General features: G+C 37.0%; 1 protein-coding gene and 1 long non-coding RNA gene across 2 annotated transcripts in view; one reads left to right on the forward strand and one right to left on the reverse strand.

The window, feature by feature from the left end:
- sgcz (sarcoglycan zeta) overlaps nucleotides 1-24,563 on the forward strand; it is a 279,764-nt gene that overhangs the window by 63,851 nt on the left and 191,350 nt on the right. The window lies entirely within an intron of this gene.
- On the reverse strand, nucleotides 6,257-7,578 carry LOC307150503. The gene is made up of 3 exons (XR_013819739.1): nucleotides 7,407-7,578; nucleotides 7,186-7,278; nucleotides 6,257-6,450 (listed from the first exon to the last, which is right to left on the reverse strand). It is a non-coding gene; the product is annotated as an uncharacterized lncRNA (long non-coding RNA).

Here is a 24,563-nt window from a genome sequence, read left to right on the forward strand (position 1 = left end):
CTGAGAGATTTGATTTGATTTGATGCCACCTCTGTTTTTTTATCAGCTATTTTTTTTTTTCCCTTTTACATTCACAACACATCCCTCTTTTATTTCCCTGGAGCCTAAACTTGTTGCAGAAAGTGAGATTTCAGAGAGAAAAAAAAAAAAGTAAAAGCGTCTACTCCCTACTTTCTTTTAATTCTGCCCCCAATGCGTCACAATGGCACTCGAATTACTCTGTCTGAATCTAAACCCCATCTCTCGGATCTTAATAAGCATCCAAATGCTTTTCTAATCTGTTTCCGTTTCGCAGAGCTGGTGAGGCCTTCCTCTAAATCTCCATGAGTAAATATAAGATGTTTTAACAGGATCTTATGAGATAACTCCTAATCATTCCTGGCAAATGATTTATAAAATAAAAGTAAAAACATCTCCAGACTTATTTAGATGTTACACAGACAACTTGTCTGACATTCATGGATATATTTGATAATGCATAAGCCAGGATCAGAGGATTAGGGATAACCTTTCTCTCTCTCTCTCTCTCTCTCTCTCCTTTGTTTGAAATGTTAAAAGCAATTTTCAATTGTTTTAATTAAGTATTTTCTGTACCGATTTTAATTTGTGGTTTAAAATATATGAGAAGTAGAAGTGGTGAATGTCAGCTGTTGAATTTTGTACTTGGAAAAGCAAAAATGGCTATATATATTAGTAGGATAATTCATATAGAACAAAGGAATGATAGTGATGTGGTACAGGTGTTTAAAGTAATGGTGAAATCTATAAAGAATTGTTGTTGATTTTCGATTTTATAAAGTAATGAATAATTTAGTGAAGTTTGAATCTATATGGTGTTACAGAGAAGCCTTATGTTCAGTTGTGAACGGAGAGTTGTGTTTTGCTTTAAGTTTGTGAAAAAATAATTTCATGGTTGATTTTTATGGTTGGTAATTTTTTATTGTATTAAAAAAAAAAATCAAATCTCTCTCTCTCTCTCTCTCTCTCTCTCTCTCTCTCTCTCTCTCTCTCTCTCTCTCTCTCTCTCTCTCTCTCTCTCTCTCTCTCTCTGTGTGTGTGTGTGTGTTGCTTGGCAACTCATACACATGCTTTGTTTGAAGTTCTAATATCAGTTTCTATGTAAACAGCACATGGTTGTTAAGATATTTTATTGTTGGAGTCGTGTGGAGAGCATGATTTCTTAGAGTTGGGGAAAGTTTCCTAAACTAAATATCCTAAAGATCAGCTCCTAGCAGACCATTGAGATGCATATTCAGTAAACAATTGCAGCTCTTTTGCACACAGTATTTCAACACAAAAACCAGCATATTTTTCACTATCCACTGCCAAATCAACTTAACCAGGAAATGCATTGTATTTAAAGGGGTATTTTACCCCAAAATTTAAATTCTGTCATCATTTACTAACCCTCATGTCATTCCAAACCCAAGACTTTCATTCATCTTCAGGACACAAGTTAAGATATTTTTAATGAAATCTGAAAGATTTCTGTCCCTCCATTGACAATCCACACAACTACCACTTTGCTGCTTCAAAAAGTTCATAAAGAGATCATACTGTAAAATAAATACGAATCTAGCAGTTTAGTCCAAAGTTTCTGAAGTGACTTTATGAACAGATTGAATTTAGGCATTTATTCACATATAATTACTGATCAGCGAACTAGAACAGAAGCTTAACTGTACATGCTTGATGTGTGAAAATAAACCTTATTGGTTCGCCTGGAAGCTCAAATGTGCTGTGCAACACACAAGAATGAACCTCGTTGGTTTTCGAACGTCAAGCAAGCGTGCTTTAGCTTCCATTTAACATATCTGATGTGTGCGATGATGAATGTTCATGTGAATAAAAACATAAATTAAATCTATTCATCACAAAAAGCAATTGCTCGATTCATAAGAATTCACATTTTACAAATTACTAAAGAGGTCAATATGTTTTCCGAAAAAAAAAAAAAAATTACTATTCAATGATATAATTTAATCAGAGCTGTATTTTTGCTGGGACTAATGAACCAATGAACATATTTCTATGGATGTATTGGATAGTATTCATCACCGTGATGAACATAGCAATGCAGCTGTAACAAGGGTTGTAATTGGGGTTGTCATCATGTCCTTCACACCGTCTCTGGATAAAGACGAGCATAGACTGTGAAGTTTCCCCTCCACTCTGATCGCTAAACTCTGTCAACACGACTCGATACAGAGTAATGTCGCCAAGTTCATTCCTGCAGTTGTGTGAACAACAGAAGTCATCCGTGTATGTCCAAGCACATGCGCACTTTTGCTCATAGCGGTAATAATGCAATTAAGGTGTTTTCATTGCGACATACGCCACATAGTTCAATGTGATTATGGTTACTACGGTTATGAGCTCAATCAAATTAGTTTAATCAAAGTATTGTTTTCACATGTAAAATGTAATCATAATATTGCCAAAATTCCATTATAATCGCATTATGAGTGTGGATGTAAATGCAGTCAATAGCCCCTTTCACACATACAGTCTTTACTGGTAAATTACCGGTAAATTACCGGTAACAGATCATGTGTGAACAGGACCTTTTCAAATATACCTATATATATAAAAATATAAGGGAAGTTGTAACATTACCAGTAAATTACTGGTATATGCGATGTGTGTACGCGGAATGAAGATTACCAGTATTTTGCACGTACAAGGTCAGGACGCGTTGACGTAAGAAGTAATTTGGGCCAGTCAGAAGCCGTTGAAAGAGCAACGGCTCTGGGCCATTCATAAAATGATAACGCAGGTGACGCGTTTACTCAGTACTGTTTACAAATGTCCCTTCCAGTTAATGATGTCACAGAGTTTACCAGTATTTTGGAACTGATGTGTGAATGGTCTGTTACCGGTAAAAAGCCAGAACGTGGTTGCTTGTGTGAACAGCACATTTTTGACTTTACAGGTAAAGTCATTCTGGCAATTTTACGGTAAATTTGAACTTGGAGGAAACCCAAGAGTCTGAGAGCTCTGTCCCTGTCCTTGCTGCTCTTTTGTCCTGCGGGGACATGAGCGAGGACTCTTCGGCGTGATTCACGAGGTGTGTCCTTGCCTTCCTCATCTGGTATTCACAACCTTATGATACCTCTCTGATCCAGTTCGCACCTGCTGTCCGCCACAGCAACAGCTCAGTTCTTTATCGCGATGGGAGGGGAGAGTTTGCGAGAAAAGGAGAGGCGCACAGATAAAGACGTGGAAGAGACAGAGGTTGTAAATCAAGGCTCCGTCCCTCACGACCTTGTCTGAACACGCACCTGTTGTTGAGTACGCTGTCACACCTTTCATAGTGGTGGAGAGGAGAGCAGGAAAAATACTCCTGGAAAAAATAAGAGCTGAGATGCCAGTGGTGGCAGCGAGAAGATTGAATTGCTAGCAGAGAGATCTGGACAGTGATAAAGGGAAAAGGAGCCGGACTGTTATAAAGCGAAGGGGAGAGAGAGAGAGAGAGAAAGACAGATGGAAGTGACAGGTGAGACAGTGAGGTCATTACTGTAGCCGTCAGATTGTCTGACTGCACATGTGTGGGTTTGTGTGCGCATGTTGTGATTGTTGATCTTGCCCTAGTACCACATGTTTTGCTCTTTTTGACAGCGCTTCGTACCCTTTTGTTTGGTCTTGATCACACAGCTTTGCGCTGGTTCCTGAAGTCATTCAATAAGACTCAATTGAAGTCGTTCCTCTGTCTCTCAGTCTTTGATAGATAGGTCACTTACATGACAAACATGTCCAATAACAGAATGAAGTCACACAAGCTTTGTTCACATTGCACAAATCCGATTTGGGCTTTATTATCTGATCTTTAGGACTGCCGTGCTGTCACTTTGCAGGGGGTGAAATCTGATGATCTGTTTGTTGACAGCATAGTCAATATCCAGTCTATCTATACATTGTTTATTCAGACAGTATAGTCAATATTGGGTGTCTATACATTGTTTACTATAGTGATGATGTAAGCATCCACAATGCTGAAACTTTAGAGGTGGTAATACATCTTGTGATGAATATTAAGCTCTACCTACTAGTACACTGCAACAATAAAAGCACATTAAACATTTAAATATTGACGGCAAAAGACATTCTGGTTTCTGCGTGATGAACAGATTGAGCCCCAAAAATGAGTAAGAAATAGTTGACCTCCATGAAAGTCATTGCACGTTTGACACACTGTCATAGAACTGTCTTTTATTTCCTCTGTTCATCACAAATACTGCCTTGAAAAGGCTCCAGTGAATGTTCCAACTAATCAATGCAAATCGCTTTCTTCCCTTTGTTAAGAAATAAGCAGTCTTGATGTCTCAAACAGATCGATGCCAATATGCCAATCATTTTGCTTCTGTGTTTCTCTTAATTAGCATATTTGATTCAAACAGTCCTTCTGACAGCATGGCAGAGGCAAATAACTATACAAAACTGCCAAGAGGCTTTTTCATACAACAACTGAGAGTAGGCAATAGTGTGGAAACAGGGGACAGAAAACTGGAGATTTTGCTGAACTGGACTCAAGAGAATAAGTAAAATGCCTGGCAACAAAGTCATGTATGTTAAGTTTTTCATATATTACAAAAAAGGGCACTCCCTCACCCCTCAAACTCAGCCTATAATATTGACAAGATGACTAAAATGGAACTACTAAAACAGAGGAAAACTCTGGCAATTCAAATTCCTCCTGATAAATCTTTGAAGGAACTGGGTGTATCGATTGCTCACTAAAGAAGAGAGAGGTTTTATGATTTTATCTTACATTCTTGGCGTCCCCTTCGGCAGAGCTATCTATCAGTTTCCTTTCGAATCCTTCGTGGGTATATTCCTGTCTTCCAATGCGCTTTTAACAAGCAAAGTTTAGGAACAAGAGCATGGCCTGGTCTGACTTTAACAGCACAGATGCCTTGAAACATTTACTAACATTTCACTAATCTTTGTGTGACCCTGACTGTCTTATCGAAGGAAGCTTTTTTGTCCTTCATATGCATATTTTACCCATTTTAACAATGAATGAATATATCGTTGCTGTCGGGCAGAAACCTCTTATCTCTGTTTTTTCATAAATCATTACTATTGGTCACCCTTTAAGTCTGTCTGTAGGTTTTGCAAATATGTAATAATTGAAACATATTACTAAGAGCTTGTGACTAACTCTATTGGACCATCAAACTGTCAGTTAAACCTCATAACTCCTCCCGCCTAAATCTTGAATGAAGTGCCGCACACGTTTTGGACTGTCTCTGCTTGTTTGGAAAGCGAGGCTAAGTTGTTTGAATAAGTACAGCGTTTTCTTTACTCAAGAAACACTAAATTGTTGCTGTCAGGTGGAAACCTCGAATCTCCAAAAATGCGACTTTTCAGGAACTGGAAAAAGTTTTTCTGTTTTTCTTCCCAACAGAGACAATTTATAAAGGTTAATGTTTTATCCGTCTGTCTGTCTGTCTGTCTGTCTGTCTGTCTATCTATCTATCAACTTCCTGTCTGTCTGTCTGTCTCAAGCGTGCCGCACAAGTCCTGAAAAGTGAAGCCAAAATGTCTCGATCGCCCCCCGGTGACTGGTCCTACACTGTAAAAAGTAATAAGTTGACTTTACTTAGAAAAGCTGTGGAAACTGATTGCCTCAAAATTTTCAAGTGAATTAGGTCATCATTTTTGATTTGATACTACTCTCTATTACTTTGTAGAGTTAACTTGCATATTTGTAGAGATTACCATAAAACTTAAGTAGAGGTAACTCAATTTCAAAAGTTTAGGCAACTTACAGATTTAAGTAAGGTGAACTTAAACAAAACAGTTATTTTAACATGTCTGCTTGTTCATTTTACTAGAGGAATATGTGGAAACTGATTGCCTTAAATTTCTCAAGCAAGTTCTACTCAATTTTAAGTTGAGAATACAAAGACAGACAGCAGATTTGGCACAACACTAGAATGTTTATTTGCTCCAAAACAATATTAATTTGAGACATTACTTAAGGCATGCCAATCAACATGGCCCACTACAACATTTTAGAAGAAAAAAAAATAAAAAAAAATAAACACATACTGCACTCAAGAAAACAAAAAGACAATTAAAAAGATCAATGTTTTTAACATCTTTATAAAGTCAAAAGGAGAGCTTACAAGTCTGTAACAAGTTTAGTACAGGACACATTTCCTACTACAGTTCTCTTTAAAATTTTGGCCAATGGACCTCTGTATGAAGTCGAATGTGCTCTTCAGTGTTGTTGCAGGATAAGCTTAGAGCATAAATTAGTCCAAAGAGCAAACAAATTGCTTGTGGAATATTTTCATGTTCATCCACAACCACTGTACCTTCCAAAATGACTGCTGTTGTTGTGGCATCAAGATGAAGGGAGTAGGGTATGGTTGCAGAGCCCTTTGGAATCACTGTTAGAATGCCTTTTTCAATGTGGGAAATATATTCATTGTCATCACAGTCCTAAAATGGGAATAGCATATAACAAAAATGAGGTCAAATCAAGCCACAAAACTTATTTTAAAGGAATAGTTCACCCACAAATAACTATATCATCATTTACTCACCCTCATGTTGTTCCAAACCTGTATGAGTTTCTTTCTTCTGCTGTACGTTCAGCAGAAGAAAGAAACTCATACAGGTTTGGAACAACATATGGGTGAGTAAATGACAATTTTTATTTTTGGGTGAATTATCCCTTTAAGAGCACATACTCTAAAGCGTGAAACTAAATTAATAACACTGTATTATGTCTAAGTAAAAGTAAGTAAAATTTATTTATAAAGCTTTATAAAGCTTATTTATAAAGCTTTTCACAGATAAAATCACAAAGTGCATTAAAATCACTAAATGTAAAGGCCCTTTCAAACAGGACACAGCAGTGGATGCAGGGAGGAATACATGCATAAAACCACTGCATGAAAAGACAAATAAAACTGAAAGCCAGCTATACAAATAAAAAAAAAAAATATATATTGTCTTTCTTACAACTGTTTTTCATTCATTTCTTAATGTAATATAAAATGTATCTTGTGTCTTTTTTCCTCTAATTTCTTAATTCTTTTCTCTATCACTTACTTTGTTTCTGTGTCTGAGTGTTTTATCTTGCCTTTATTACTCTTCTTGCCAGATGTCAAAACTGTTTGAAGAACAGTTTGCCTTTTAAATAAGAATAACATCAGAGAAGAAAATACTTACAAAATTTATCTTGTAAAAATCAGAAGGGTCCTCTCCGAGGAGGAGTGGTAGGCCATGAAGAACGGCTGTTCGAACCGCATTGATGTTGGATTTCTGCAAAGTTATAAAAATATATATTAAATAACGCTCATGACACTAACACAACAAAGAGCAAACAAAAACAGCAGAGGTAACAGTTGTTTTGCTATCGAAAAATAATTGTGATATGTCGAGGTGCTTACTTTATTTTCAATCTGCTGCAATATCTTCTTAAGTCTGGAGCAAATGTCTCCACCTTTAGCCCAGAAGATATCGATGAAACGTGGAGTGAATCGGTCCAGTTCTTGAAAGAATTCAGTTTGACGGTTTTTGTCAAATACAAGACTAAACTCTGCCAGGATCCAAAAAAAGTAGGACAAACTGATATTAAGCACTTTTCACTGAAATGTCCGAGTATGAATTAAACATCAAAAGTGGTTAATGATCAACTTGCTTTGAAAATGTTCAAGATTAAATTATATAGGAAAACAATAAAGACAGGAATATTTACTCACCTGACTCTGAGTGATGGCCACCTTTCCACTGTATTCTTCACAGCAAAGCTCCTCAAAACTGTAAAGTGGGCAGTAAAATATCAAAGGGATGTTATCACATGAACTGGATTGGCTACCATGTGCCTAATGTTAATGATTTTTTATTAAGTGCACCCTTAGTGCATTTAATTATTTTAATGAACACAGACAAACTTTGTAGACATATGGAATAGGAGTACTTCTAGAGTAAGTTACCTTCCATGTTTTAATCTAAAGTGTTTCAACAGCTGAGACCTCTTTTCACAGGAAAACAAGCAGAACTTGCACGTTCAGTGCATCAATTAAGTCCCCAAAATAAGCATACACAAAAGAAAAAGAATAATAAGGTAATAATTACTTGTTAGTGACACTTTCTTAACTGCATCGTGTTGATAATTTCCATGTGAGCATCGAACGTTCTAGAAAGAATGTTCGTAAAGTAAGTTAGGCCGCGCAGGTTTTTACATAAATATTAATGATAACGTTAAACCCCGAACTTACAACCGAGTAAAATAGCTTACAAACTTTAAGTTAACGTTACATAAAAAGTGTTCAGTAAAAATCGATTTTTGAAACCTAGCTAGTAAGTTAACGTTAAGCCACTGGTCTGTGGTCTCTCAGCTGGTCTCATTATTTCGACATAAAACTACTTAAGTAACAGTTAACTTATGCCTTTTCCTCTTACGTGAGAATCTAATTAAATTCTATTTACGTTTTTATAAGCAATACAATGACATTGAGGTTTATAAATAGCTTACCTAGTTTTGCTGTCGCATCCCGAACACGAGCGAGCTCTGAAGTTCTTCTTCGTCGATGTCGTCTTCAAGTTCAAACACTAACCAAACCGTCCCATTGCGCATGCGCGAGACGAAAATGCATTTAAGAAATTAAAAGTTTCGTCTTATGCTGAAATCATGGCTGAAACTTAACCAAAGGCCAGTAAAAATATCAAGCTCTGTTAATAAAAATATAATGGATTGGGACACAGCAGCAGCAAATGGGCTTGCCAATAATCTTAGTAGTTTCCAAGTTATTTTATAGCGCAAAGGAAAAAAAAGATTCAGAACCTATAAATAAAGTGTGTGTGTGTGTGTGTGTGTGTGTGTGTGTGTGTGCGCGCACGCGTGTGTGTGTATAAACTTAACCATTTCTAATTGTAGGGTATTTACTAAAATGTTTATTCATTTCATTATTATTTTATTAGCAAATTCTGTGCTTAAGAAGTTTGCAACAATGTGAACATGCCTTTAGTACAATACACTTAACAATCTTAAGTACAATGTACTAGATTTGTTTAGTATCCACCTAAAAGTTCAGAGTACAAAGTCTAATCAAGTTAAATCAACAAATTTTCCAAAGTAAGTTAAATTCACTAGTTTTTCTTAAGTAGATTCAGCAATTACTTTTTACAGTGTAGTATAGGTCATAAGCCCCGCCTCCCCGTGTTATTCAACGGGACGTGAGACCAACTAAACAATTAAATTACACTTCAAATATCTTTTTTCCAAATTTGGTTTCTTTCATTTGCTGTCGTTTTTATCACGCTGATGTAAGTTCAAGTGTCTGTTTCAAAAATAAGTTGGTTTTTAGTTAGTTACGTGATGCTATAAAAACGGTGGTGTGACGTCATGATTGACAGCTGTGATTGACAGGTTCTCTGAGCGAAGTGGTAACTGACGCACCAACGGACATTTTTTTTCGGGATCTTCGGAGGACTGAGGAGATTGTATTTACTTTATTTTAACAAGCCTCTTGTCGTACTGCAATACATTTTTTAAAAAGTGTGCAGAATGCACTTTCCCTGAGTGCATTCTGCGAGAGTGAGGCGGAGTGAGGGCGGAGCGTTGATTTCGCGGCTTTACTTCCTGCTCACTACTGCGCAGGTCTGGTCCCGAAATCGCTACAGCGCAGACTCAAGTTCCAAGATGTCAGCGCCATATCGAGACACTGGCGGCTTCAGTTCTCACCAATGGAAGAGAGCGAAGGGGCGTCGTCCATATTTTTTACAGTCTATGGTCTGTCTGTCTTACAGATTAATTAATTGTAATACAATTTCTTTCCGCAATTTATAAGGACTATAAAATTTTTATCTAATAGAATATTTAAATTGAGAGATTTAATTTAACAATCACTTGATCAAACATGAAAAGGCACCCCTTTTGTAGAATAACCACTATAGTGTGTTAGAAAGTGAAGAAAGAGGAAGTCTTGCTCTAATGTGTCTGTCCTCAGTTTTATAGAGAGTGAAACCCCCAATGTTACAAACAATTCGACTACGCCAACACTTTTCCTTCACCTGCTATTCCCCCTTTTCTGAGTCTGCTGCCTTCTCGGTTAACAGTGGACCCGCGGTAATGTCGAGCATCAGCAGAATCTCTTAAAGAGGGTGAAATGAAGACGAGAGGGCCTCTGTTGACTTCAGCAGGGTCGGCCAATTAGAGTAGGGCCATGTGCTGAGAGCAGTCATGTGTGTGTGCACCTGGCCAAATCTGAACATGGCAGGGATCTCAAGTTGCACTGACCTGGACTTACTTTTGTGGTTAATAGTATGATGGGGCATGAAATGACTGCAGTATTTTCTCCGTTGAGCTGTTATATGGCTTATTTTACTATTCCATTGTTCCTTGACACCTGCATTATTTCATTTTAAATGGTCTTGTAAGTAGTCACAGTTTAGTGCTGAAAAAAAACATTTCATTTGAAATGCCAAATGAACAAATATACTAGATAAAATAAACTAGAATAAATACTGAATACGGAATACGGAATACTGGCATTAAAATGGTCCACACAAAGTCACACTCACCTTTGAGGACTGACTACTTCATACAGATTTTAGTGTGCCTCCCATGTGAAGTGTTACGCAAACTCATTGGAGAATAGCGTGTTGGTCCTTCACAGTCGCATACTGCTAAACGAGCTGTTAAAAAGAGTTTTTCATCCCAAAAGAGATGCAGGTGAAAGCATTTTGTGATACAAAATTAGAATTTGAGGCTGAAAGTCTAGAAGCCGTTTTGAAAGAGATGTCATTAATTTCTTTCATTTTCTGTAGGATCAGCGCAAGGTGAGCTCCAGCTGTTTTACACAGCACTCCAAAACACAAAAAATATGAACAAAATTTATGGTCAGTACACAAATTCTATATTAATGCGGCAAGTTGCTTGGCAACCATCCCACTTTCAGGCTAATGAATATTATTTTCTGCCATTAATATAGAGACTTTATAATATTACAGATATTTTAGAGCATACACATTTAGCTTTTTGTCATCTATGCATAGTAAGAGATGACACTACTTTTCTTATTACTCGATGACTTGCTGTTCACTTCATATGTGCTACAGGCCAAGAAGCAGGTTCACTGAATCCATGATAAGCAACTCCAACAACCTGCTGAACTTCTGCTAGACCCTTCAATAATGTTATTTTACTTTGTGCTGCCTTTGTGCAATTCCATTCAAATTTTAAGGGAATAATTCAACAAAAAATGAACATTCTATCATCATTTATTCACCCTCATGGTGTTCCAAATCCTATATGACTGCTCGGTCGCAGTGATTGTTAAGTAAGACATGTTTCTGGATCAGCATCTATTGGAAATGTGGACAAACTTTTTATAAATGTTTTAATTGTCCATATTAACTTTTTATTAATTTTTTAATTGTCCATATTTGACCCAAACATGGGTTGAAACAACCCAACTTTTTTTAGAGTGCAGGGTATCAAGCTCCAAAATGTAACGTAAAAGAGGTTAATAAAACTTGTGTGCTTATTCCAAGTCTAATAGATGAAGAGTCATTTTTAACATTCAGACTTATGTTTTAAATGTAGATTAAGATACTGTTTTTGCCCATTTACTTATTTAATACCCAGTTGTATTAAATGTATGGCATGTGGGATAGTCTTGTTATGTTTGTGAAGCTAAATTTGGGAGACGTTTGTTTACTTGCTGTTCTTTACAGTCGGAGGCCTATACGTCTGCTGCTTGATTTGTATTTCTTTCTTTTTAGGGTTTAGATTCCTGTAAACATGCCTGCTCCGTTTGATCAGGTTCTGTAAATTCAACAGGAACAAGGCACTTTGGATTAAATATGAGGCTTGTTTATAGTGAAGTCCAGGAGGGTGAGGGATTATTTTAATCCTAAAACACACTTTATCATCAGAGGCTCATTCAATTACTGCTCAACAACCTTTGTTTAATACAGTCAGCAGGACAAATAAGATGCTGACTAATTCTTAATGCAAATGTTGATTAGAGCTGCGCAATTAATCGAAAAAATATGGCTGCTGTGATCAACTAATCAGCAAAAGAGAAGATTACACCATTCCATTTTGTCAAAATGTTCTATTTATAGCATGTTTTATCGCAGTGATAACCACTGAATTGGACCATTATGACCAATCACAAATGGCAAATCAGAACCAGTTAAGTAGACCAGCATATGCATGTTTTATATTTTGCATTAGATAATGCTTTTATAGCTTGGCATAGTCCAGCATATTTACTTTATTTTAATAATAATATTTTTTTTTGATGTATTATTTTTAATGTTTTTAAAGTATATTGCATTTGAACTATTTTTTTTTTTTTATATTAAAATATGCACACATTCACTCTTAATCGCCTGCCTACTATGCTGAAAATGGCTCCTTTAATGTCTGCATGAAATGGAAATTGCGATAGTCTTTTCTTCCCTATTGTGATGCATATTCAAGTGAAACGGCTTCTGGAATGAGAAAAATGTAGGGCGGATTTCATTTCGTACTTTGGGAATGGATTTGATCGCAGGAACTTGGGCATTTCTAACTAAATGGAGGCAGATCTGAATGTCAGTTTGCAGTCAGTTGTGAAGGATTTTTGTAAATGTAAATGCACAGTTCTGTTTTTTTTATGGGATGGGATCATTCTAATTCTAATTGTTCCATCGCTCACTTTCACTGTATAATTTATTCAAATTTTGATAACAGTTTTTATGCTGCTAAGAGGGTCACCATGAAGATGACTGTTTAGACACTGTATTTATTTACATATGTATAAAAAGGGGAATAAATTAATTCCTGATAATTTCTCGGGTTGTTTTGCATGTGTAGTCTACATAAAGTACATAGAATGTTCTTGCCCATCACATATTAAACGGTTCACATATTAGAGTTCAATTATGCTTTTGTACATTTTCAGCTTTCTTTAGAGAGTGCTACAGTTTGAGCAGGAAAAAAGTCTGCAAAGTAGAACAAAGTCCACTCCAAAGTGAGTTATTCTCTATAATCACTAAGCACTTTTTCTGAACTGCTTGAAACGCCTCGATTGTAGCCTTACGTTTTCATCTGGGAATGTTACATTTTTCCTCATTTAAATATTTGGGCCTGGTTGAGTTGCGTTAGTAGTGTGTTGAAACTCGCAGTTATGGTAAGGGGTGTGACATTTCCCAAACACGCTCAAAGCGGTTGACCAATCACAACACACAGGTCCAGTCGACCAATCAGAGAATGGGGACAGAAGCCAAACAGAGCATTACTGACAGACTGGGAAGAGAGGTGCTGCAATAATGTAAAATATGTGAAAACAAATGCATTTTTTGAACATTCAAGCATGAAATCCTAGTAGACTTTTAAAACAAAAACAAAACTTTGAAAAAGGGCATACCAGGTCCTCTTTAACATGAAAAACGGCGAATACACACAGATGGAGGTTAAACCAACTCAGGGTAAGACTAGATCCTGCTTCCTCCTTAAAAACACATTTAAGTAGAATGTCATGACATAGTTTCAAGTTACGTGTCACCTAGCAACAACCTACACACCCCAGCATAAACGCTACTGATAAATAATTTGTTATTAAAGCTGCTAAGTTCACAAAGCACTATCATTTGAGCAGAAAGCAAGCATACCGTATGTAATTCCCTTACCTAATGCAGCAAAAAGTTTTATTCAAATTCTAAATGGATTATATATTGCCTATAGAGTGCTCCCTTCACAATCACAAAAAAGCTGTCACTCATCTCAATTCATCGCGATCTCACAAAGTTCCACTATATTCAATGAAACTGACTGCACAATTACTATTTTATTTATTCTATAATGTCTACAGTTTGTTTGTTATAAGTTAACTTATGAAGAGAGGATTTGCGAGCGTTGGACTCAGTATTGGAAAAAAACGCTGGCGATCTGAGCGGTGTGCGGATTCTAACTTAAACACATCTGATTGGCCATTGCGTTCAATAAATCAACAGATTTGTTTGTGATTGGCTACATTGCTCAACGCTGCAAAACACGTTGTAAATAGAAACCTTTGATGCTCTCAAGAGGACAAACACCAAATCTGTTTCGCCAATATGCTACTGTTACTGAGAAAACTGATTCTAGACCAGCATTTATGGGCAGCTTTTCCCTCTAAAAGCAATCAGAAGCAGCAGCAGTTAGTGGTTTGAGAGAAAAAAAATCCATGCTAGTCTCAAGCCCATGTCCAGGGGAAGGCTAAGCCCAGCTCTGCCTATATGCAAATACATTAGCAAAGAATTATTATTATTTTTTTTTAATAACTATGCAGCTCTACTGCAGATCACCTGCCAGGCAGTAATTATAATAGCAGAGATTGAAAGAAGTGTAAAGACTACCTGAAAACCATACTTGAGAAAAAGTACAGATACCTTACTACAAAAATGACAAAAGCCACCAACTCCACTACAATTTGAGTCTTCGAGTATCTGATTTTCACAGTACTTAAGTATCAGTACTCATACTGAATGTATACATTCATTATGAGTACTGATACTTGTCTCTTAGGTGTTGAGGACTAGTGCATCTTTAAGCCTATTTAGGCTTAAAGATGCACTAGTCCTCAACACCTAAGAGACATGCCAGTGAAAAACAAGAAAAAGGTGACTTGTTAGGAGAGTAAGGGCAAAACGTACAAGATATAGTACCTTCAATGTCCTGCAGATGCCAATATCGCTTCTTTATAGCAGAAATAAACTGCTGCAGAAAAAGTTAGGTGCCATGCAAAATGTAACAAGTAATTGTAATACTCATCACAAATGTGTTGGAATAAAGAGTACATATACTTAATAAAATAAAAGTTGATAATACCTTTAAAAACTCAGTAAAACTTCAAAGTAGCTGAAAACATACTGAAGTACATTAACTAATTACCTTTACTCAAATACTTTACACCACTGGAGATTGAAACCAAGAGCTAGTCTCTGCATGCTCTTCTGTTGTGTGCATTCGGCCTCTTGACCCTGCTGTCTGGATCAGCTGTTTTTAAATGACTGTATGAGCCATGCACATCGATAGGAACGATTATGGTGCGTCGGCTCCATGCATCAACTCCGCTGCTCTCCCACCCTCCAGCCTTCCTGCAAATCAGCTTCTGGGATAATTCAATATGCTTCATACAACATTAGCTTTTACTCAGGCCCAGTCGTCTCATTCTTTTATGTCGCCTCTCTCCATCTCTATCTATCTACCTCTCTCTCCGTCTGTGTAATTCTATCTCTGTCCAGCTCTGTTGCTCTCCCGGGCTTGAGTTGTTTGTTAGTGCTGTGTTGGTGTATGTAATGGAGCTTAATTGGTGTCTGTAGAGAGAGGGAGAGACCAGCAGCTGCCCATATTGTTTCCTCAGAGGAGCTATATGAATAGGCCTGCCATGGATACAGCGCTATGGTACAGGATGCACTGACTGGATCTGGCTTTTATCGCGTGGGTGTATGTGTTACCGCAAGACATGGGATGGGCAACACCTCTAAAGCTCTAGGCTGGCATATGATGTGATGCATTCTGGTTTTTGCATGTAAGTGAGAAATAAGGAGAGTTGGTGTATATTATTAACTGTTTTATGGCATACTGCTTTTGGTGTGGACCAAAGTCTGTTTCACAGTGGTATTTTTGATTAATGTACCAATATTCAAGTACATTTACTTGATTAAATGATTAATGTACCCAAATTTAAGAGTGAATAGAAAGGTGAGTGTAAATGAACTCTCTTTAGCACTAAGTGATCGGCCCAAGTGTGAAGACATTTCGGGCCCTATCATACATCCAACGCAATGCGGCGCCTGGCGCGACGCAAGTGTTTTTTGCTAGTTTCAGTTTTTTGCTGATGTAGTTATCATTTCCACGTCCTGCACCATGTTGTTTAAATAGCAAATGCATTTGCACCCATTTGTGCGCCCATAGGCGTGCTGGTCTGAAAATGAGGTGTGTTCAGGCGCATTGTTGGCGCATTGACTGTTTTTCTGAACCATTTTTAATTTACTTAATTATTTTAAACTTATGGTCTCAAGGTCATTTTTTTGTGTGTGTGTGTCCTTGCACAACAGGTATAGTTTAACACATTAACTACTGTACTTGTGTTCTACTAACCAGCAAATGCTAGAATAGTTTAACTCAATTCTTAACAATAGTGTGATTTTAATATTATTTAATATTCTTTTAGTATTTATTTACATTTTGAATGTTTTTCTTTCAAAGTTCTATTCATTTCTTAATCAGCTTTTTTTCAGTTCTTTTTTAATGTTAATAAGTTTAATATTTAACATGAGTGATTATTTCTATTTAGCTTTCATATATATATTTTATTTTATTTTTAGTAATTTTAGAACTAAAACTTTTTTTCAGTAAGTAGCCAAGGCAAAATTTCTTAGTTTTAGTTAACAATAACAACACTGATCTATGATTATTATTATTATTATTATTTGAAAACTATGTGTTTGAACGTGTGTTTGAAAAAAAATCATGACTTTTTAGTTTTATATGCCACTTGATATTTATTTTATAAGTCTGTCTAAATTGTTCACATACTTTTTTGGGCCTCTGTATTTTTTGTCTGGCTTGTCACACAGCATTTATGCTTTCAGTGTGGACAGTCAAATTACTAGTCATAATTTGTCACACAGTGTAGCAGCAACTTCCCAAAAGACTTTTAACACCTAGCACTTGTCAAAGATACAAACAAAATACAAGGGCAAATCATCCCATTCCTCTCCGCCTCCCTCTCCTGTACAGACAAGGTTGTATTTTACTGCACAGCTCAATGGCGGCAATGCAATCTCCTCACGCTTTGAGTGTCGCCCAGTCCTTCACCCTTCAACACCCAGTAAAATCCCTCTCTACTGATATGCCATGACTTTGGGACCTCTCCAATATCCTGTTCATTCAAAGTTTACATCCTCCTTTTCTTATTTATAAATAATGAATTTCAAAATCATTCTTGTGACACAGAGCAATGTTGTGACACAGAGCAATGTTAAATATTCATAAGTGGTTAAATATTTGTGTGGTATTTCTCTTGGTTGCATTGGTGACATGGGTTCATTTGTGAGACTCAAGCTGTCGGTGGCTCGGTGAGATGACACCGGTGCGTGATACATCAAGACATGGATGGACACTGATGGTATTTAAAAGATTTCCCTGCAAAATGCTCTTTTAAATGTCTGCCACAAATAGACATGGATGCCATATTGCTGTGTCTCATGGAAAGACAAAGGTCAAGTACTCTGTACATAGACACCGCGAGGGACATCTCTTGAGGGAGATGTGACATGAGAAACTTTTGCTCTTTACAATGTGTGATTACGTTTTTTTTTTTTTTTTTTCTTCTTCATGAAAGTCAGGAAGAAGAAAAATGTCACTACTATGTCACTATAGTAGTTTATGTCACTAGTTTATGTCACTACTAAATGCAAAGCATGTTTGAAACCTTCATAACATGGATGATTTAGCTGAGTATAACAGCTCAGTGCACACACAGAGAGAGAGAGAGAGAGAGAGAGAGAGAGAGAGAGAGAGAGAGAGAGAGAGAGAGAGAGAGAGAGAGATAGTTGTATTATGGCTGCTTGCAGGTGACATTGCATAAAATCTTTTGACATAAAGGCCTGTTTGAACCAGCAAAACTGAAAATACTCATTTGCGTATTTTAATGTGAAATACAAAATATTGAGTGCCGCAGAGATTACATATTTGTGTAGGCCATCCCAGAAGTTAGCATCACCCTGGTTCCCTCAATAAAAATACTTTTGGATAATCGCTGAAAATCAGCTCTGTGACCATCTAGGTTTATGATTGTTACATGTTTTGTTCATCATAATAATCTTTACAAATGAACTTGTATTGAATTGTATGGCCTAAATACAATCGCCAGATTTAAAACGTTAGGCTGTAAAGAACTACACCACTGCCGCATGACTTCAACGCCACGCCACCACCACTAAGCTTACAACAACTCTTTCAATTTTTCTTTAAAAACTACAAGTTGGAAAATTTGAGTTTATTTTTCAGATATGTTCCTCTTGCTTGCCCACAAAAGTTAGACTGGCTAGAACCATGTTGTACATTGAAAAATAAAAAGCAGTATTTTGAAACATTGAAACTGGTAAAAAAAAAAAAAAAAAAAAAAAAAAAAAGGAGAGAGAGAACCAGCCTCATAAGGGCTACTAACAAAACACAAACCTGCAATAATGATTAAAAAAAAAAAAAAATTGTCATCATTTACTCACCCTCTTGTTGTTCCACACCTGTATGACTTTCTTTTTTGTGAATACGAAAGATAAACGCTGGGGTTTACACAACACTAAAAACAGTAACATAAAGAGTAAAACAGTAATATTGTGAAATACTATTAAAAATGAAAATCCTACTGATGAAATTTTCTATTCATCAATAGGGTGAATAGAAAAAATGGTCACACTTTAGATTAGGATCCAATTCTCACTATTAACTAGCTATTAACGACACATGCCTCAATAAACTCCTAATTACTGCTTATTAATAGTTTGTAAGGAAGTTAATTTTAGGTATTGGGTAGGAATTCGATTAAGGGAGGTAGAATATGGTCATGCAGAATAAGGCATTGATATGTGCTTTATAACTGTCCCTTTAATCTGAGCATTCATTGACATTCCACATAAGAAGGATATTGCAGGTCACTAGTAAGATATCTTCAACTCTTCAACCCCAAACACTCTATGAGCTTGATACCCAGTGAGACTTCTGCCAGCACTAAAGAGTTAAAAAAAAAAAAATAGGGGGGAAAACATGTCTGATCCTGATTTGTTGGGCCAGTGATGTGCAAACACCATGAAGATATTGTCAGAAAGCCCAGTAAACCAAGCTATATGGAGGGTTGTGGAGAAAGGGGGATAAGAGTTGTTTTGTGGAAGCTTGGAGCCAATTATGAGCCAAAGACTGTGACTCCCCTGAGAGTACTCCAGGCTTGACAAGGAAAGAACAACAATTATTCCCTGTCTCACTGTTCATAGCGGCTGTTTAGAGGCACACTGCTGCTGCTTGGACTAGCCTTCCAGTGCTGAAATCTTTGAAATATGCTTAGACATTTGTATGTTGTGTGACTTTTGCAAGGCATGTGGCAGATACAGTACTTCATTTATCCAAAGCAACTTATAGTACAATGTGTGGATCGGATACATGACAATACTTTACCAGTTGAGCTATAGGAACATATTCCTCTTGATACAAATCCTGAGTGACCTTGCTCTGTCTGATAAAATAAGTTTAACACAATTTTACAGAAAGGTTGTCACTACTAAATGCAAAGCATGTTTTGAAACCTTCATAACATGGATGATTTAGCTGAGTATAACAGCTCAGTGCACACACACAGAGAGAGAGAGAGAGAGAGAGAGAGAGAGAGAGAGAGAGAGAGAGAGAGAGAGAGAGAGAGAGAGAGAGAGAGAGAGAGAGAGAGAGAGAGAGTTGTATTATGGCTGCTTGCAGGTGACATTGCATAAAATCTTTTGACATAAAGGCCTGTTTGAACCAGCAAAACTTAAAATACTCATTTGCGTATTTTATACAACAACTCTTTCAGTTTTTCTTTAAAAACTACAAGTTGGAAAATTTGAGTTTATTTTTCAGATATGTTCCTCTTGTTTGCATACAAAAGTTAGACTGGCTAGAACCATGTTGTACATTGAAAAATAAAAAGCAGTATTTTAGACATTGAAACTGGTAAAAAAAAAAAAAAAAAAAGAGAGAACCAGCTCATAAGTATTATGTGTTTTGGGAATCAGGAAATAATGATCACACTGCTTTTGATTCAGTTGAAAAAACTTGCTTATAAGCGTAATTTGTTTGTGAATCAGTTTGTTGTGCGTTTGTTATTGTGTGCAGTCCACAAGGACAATCTGAAAAAGAAAGATTTATTTCTTAATCAGAAACTTGATATTTGTACCTGTATCTTTTAAAGGGCGGGATTTTGGAGTGAGGGGTGTGGCTAAAGCAATGTGGGAGGTGCTCTAATTCAGTGGGTGAAGACTTTAAGCCTTAAATAGATGGAATCTGGTAATAATTTACTACACCGAATATCACAGAGAATGCTGGAAACTCAATCTCGGATGGTGGCGAGACTTCATATCACCAGAGGAAGTTGCTGAGAGGGCACAGGGCTCTCTGTGTCTTTTCTGGACATTATTATCTTTGATAACCCCATAAAAGCTTTTATGAAGCCTGTAAACAAGTCACACATAAACCTGCGCTCAGCGCCTCAAGAATCAGCTATCAGATCCCGATGTGGACGATCCGCCAAGTTCATTTCACCAAAGGACAGATAGCGACTACCCCAGCACTGGCCCTGGATGTCTGGAGGCCTCTGGGGGGAAAAAGCAATATATTATGTATATAAATCTAGATTTGTTTTTTCTTCAACCAGGGTGTCACATCAGATTTGTCAGCTGCAACCTTGCATCTGATCTGGCATTGTCTCCTGATCTCCCAAAGCTAACGCTGTCTGTTCTGGGAAGCTTGTTTTGTTTTCCTTCATTTCGTCTGTCACCTCTTTTCTGCCCTTACTGTTGTTGTGCTGTTGATGAGGTGGTTTTCGAGCGGGCTTTGCTGAATGAGATGGAGATGTTGTTTTCCTCCTACACCGCCCTTATCTCCCCCTTCCCGCTCACAGTGTACCATAGTTACCACAACATCACTTATGAATATTTATTACACGGCTCTCTGGATTACTTTATTCTGATTGGTCAGGTTCTGCTGTAAATTATTCTTTGTAAAATCTGCTAAACTTCTGCACTGTGCTTTTTCCTGTCTCTCGTATGCTCTCTTTTTGTCCTCACATGTGAAAATAACTTAAACCAAATCAGTATTATATAGCCATGTAATAATTGGGTAACCTGTTACACTTTGAAAAAAAAAAAGAGAAACAAATCAGTGAAATTTACGGCAAAACAATGACAGCTGTCCGTAAAAATAAGGTACCATGACCAATATGGTGTCAAGATTTTAGGTTTTACGAATTGAACTTCAAATTTTCAGTAAAAAATAACCCTGCATGTTTCAATAATGTTAATATACCAAACTACTGAAGTACTTTTTAGTGTTTTTTTTTTTTTTTAACCTTTATACACTAATAACCTCAAAAAAATAGGGTGGTAATGAGAAGGCCACACGTAGAATCAAAGCACACAAATACAAAACAGCATCAAGGTTATACACATGATACTAAAATAATGTAATAACATTATTTTAAATATGAGATATAGCTCTATTATACACTAACTAAAAAAAAAAAAAAAAAAATGTCAGGATGAATTTACATCCTTTTTCTGTGTAAATTATAAAATGACATTTTTGTGAATTTTTTACAGTATTGCTAAATGTCCCTTTAGATTTATTACAGTTTTTCTGCCAAACATAAAGGTAACTTGTTAACCAGTTAACATTTTTTTTACCTTAGCATTTTTACAGTCTTTTACCATTAAAATTATGATCATTTGAAAAAAAGGCCATTGTGAGATAAAGTGGAAAAAAGAAAAGAAAAAGGGAAGTCATATTGCGAGTTGCAATTTGGAGACATACAGTTGCATTTGCAATAAATAAACTCACATTGCAAACTATAAAATTGTAATTATGAGGAATAAAGTTGCAATTGTGAGATATAAAGTCATAATTATCTTTTTATGTGTTGTACTCTGAGGCAGAAATGGGCTTCCAGAGAATGTACGTTATCCACAACATATTATATAAGGTAGGCCTATCTGATGCCAGGTAAGGAAAATGAAAGTTAAAAAATGCTTGAAAAAGTAATGAATTTGGTTTAGCCAAGGCCTTTACACTCCAGGTGAAAATCCTTCAGTAGAATGATAAGATGAAGGACTGTGATATCTGGCTGTGGGAATGAGGCAGCGAGATAGTGTCCGAAACATTGCAACAACACATGCCGTGAAACAGGGAGAACACCAAGCCATCAACTTGCGAAAAGCTGGAAACATCTATCTAACATCACTATTGGATAATAATTCCTAATTTCCTCTTAACTGATACTGTTTTCAGGCCTGATGATAGCAAAGATAGGGAAAGATCTCCATATTCAGACTGTCCTCTCTGGATGTAATTGGCAGAGACTGGCTTCACTCATATGCAGAAGGGAAGCTGCCTGTTGGGGCAGGGCTTTAATGACCACCCCGGCTCTCATGATTTGCAGTGTTAGGTAATGGCCTGTGAGGAATCACAGTTCCCCGTAACAGTGTTGGGACTTCATTAGAGGATGTAATCCTCTGCCTTTAACCCCTCCTGACCTTTATAGCATCACCTGACTGAATCCACATACCACTGAGATGGATGTTTCACAAGATGAATACGCAGCCATTTTTAGCATCATTACACATCCACTGATTCTTACCGAAATATTTAAAGCTGTAAACCTCATATGAGAACAATTAACGGAGACTGTTTGATAATGAGGGACCATCCAAAGGTCTAGTTCTCTGAGGCCTGATGTTGTAAAGTGAAAATGTAGCACTTTTACTCACACACACGCATGCACTCACACACACACGCACACGCGCACGCACGCACGCACACACACACACACACACACACACACGCACGCACGCACGCACATGCACGCACGCACACACACACAAAGACAAAAAATAGACTTTCAGAATTTTAAGTCACTCAAAACGCCATCAGTGCTACTATAAGTTGTTATCTACAAAAATGTATTTGTTAATAGAGCCAATTGCCTTTTTTTATAGAAATACATCAGCTAGCTAGACCTGAATACAGATCTTTGCCGAAGAAGCATCATTTCATCATGTTGTTTGATGATTTCAGTCTTTCTCCTTTCAAGTAAATAGGAGCTGCACTTGTATGCCTATTACATACTTAATTTACATAGAAAATATATGCCAAATGCATTTCCAAAATGGTCGCAGAGTGAACTGACTTTCCTTAAAGGGACTTTGCTAGGTGGTCACAGGGGTGTTTTGATAGTTACCAGGTCATTAGGTGATCGCTCAAATCCCTCCTTCAGTGTAAAAGTGTGTCCCATTTTGAATGTCTGCATTATTTATGCAGACATAATTATATTACTATCTTGTTAGATAATTAGTGCAAGCTGTGGTGAAAGTTTATAGTGCCTTACATGTACACAGAGTTAAAACAAAATCAGTGTACAGTTTGGATGCACTGTACATATTTTGTTGGATAGCAGTTAGGGCTAAGGCTAAACAGGCTAAAGCTAGCAGTGTAAAGTGTGCTTATTTAACTTAGCTGGGAATACATTTTCCATGTAAAAGAAAAAGTGTTATTTTTGAGATGATTCCCTACATGGAAAATTCGGTAACACTTTTTACAAGTCTTACAAGTTTAACTCGTACTAGCTGGCCTCCTTTACACTCACCCAGCTAAACCTCTCTCCCATCCGGGTCACGGCACCATTATGACCCCTTTCTGTTCTTCTCGCATCTCTCCCACCTGGATTGTGCGTCTCTTGAGGCCAGGGGAGTGAGGTTTACTTGCAAAACTCTTATTAGCTGGCCTCCGTTAAATTAACAAGTCAGTAATTAATGCAAGATGCTTCATTTGAACAAATTAATTAATTTGCTAAATCAATTTCCAGGTTATTGTACCACTACACAATGTTAGAATGAAATGTCAACATTGCTGTTTCAACACTTTTTTTCCTGAATTGTTTGCATGTACAGTACAGAACACAGGTATCTGAATTCAATCTGTATGGGCTTGTGAAACCGTTTCTATGGCAACCCACCTCCCCTTTGGTTCTTCAGCATTTGGACTGTGTTTGTCTTCGGATGAGAGAAGTTGTCAAAGTGACATTGAAGTTCATTAATCTTTCCTATGGTTGACACAGACAAACACACACACACATTCTCCTTTTGATTCCTCCCTTTGCTCTTTGCCATAATGGGGTTGCAGGTATTATTGCTCTGTCTACAGATTTCATGAAGGCATGAGCAATAAGCTGCAGTGGGGTTTTCCCAAAAGAAAACCCTACCACACAAATACACACTGATGCATGTTAGGAAACCTTAGCATACCATGGTACTGTAAAAGGCCTTCCTGTAGTCTTGGATAGGATTGTGAATCTATAAAGTCAGTTCAGCGAGACATAATTGCTACTAACTGCTCGTTTTCTGGAGGAAAGGAAGAAAAAAATGTTTATGGAGAGAAGGATGGAGAGAAGGATGTTGACTGTGCAGCCTGTGTTTCTGACAAATCCATCAAATCCACTGGCGCCAGTATGTGGTTGCCAGTTAGTTACTAAGTATGAAATAATTCATATTTATCAAGCAATTGACAATCAAGCTCTTAAAGGTCCCATATGTACACCTTTCTAAAGTTTTATTTTAGGTTTTGATGTCCTTATGAATATACATTTGCGGTATAAGTATCAAAAAACATCTCAATGTATTTTTACAGCTCTTTGGCAAGAGCTCTGCCAAGAACAGGTCGATTTTGGCCTGTCTAATTAATATTCATGAGCCTCTCTTCTGATTGGCCTGTTGTTTTCTGAGTGACGCACAGACAGGCCAACCACAAGTAACTAGGGTCATGTATGCTG

The sequence above is a fragment of the Squalius cephalus genome (genome assembly GCF_949319135.1).
Source record: "Squalius cephalus genome assembly, chromosome: 2".
Taxonomy (NCBI): Eukaryota; Metazoa; Chordata; class Actinopteri; order Cypriniformes; family Leuciscidae; genus Squalius; species Squalius cephalus.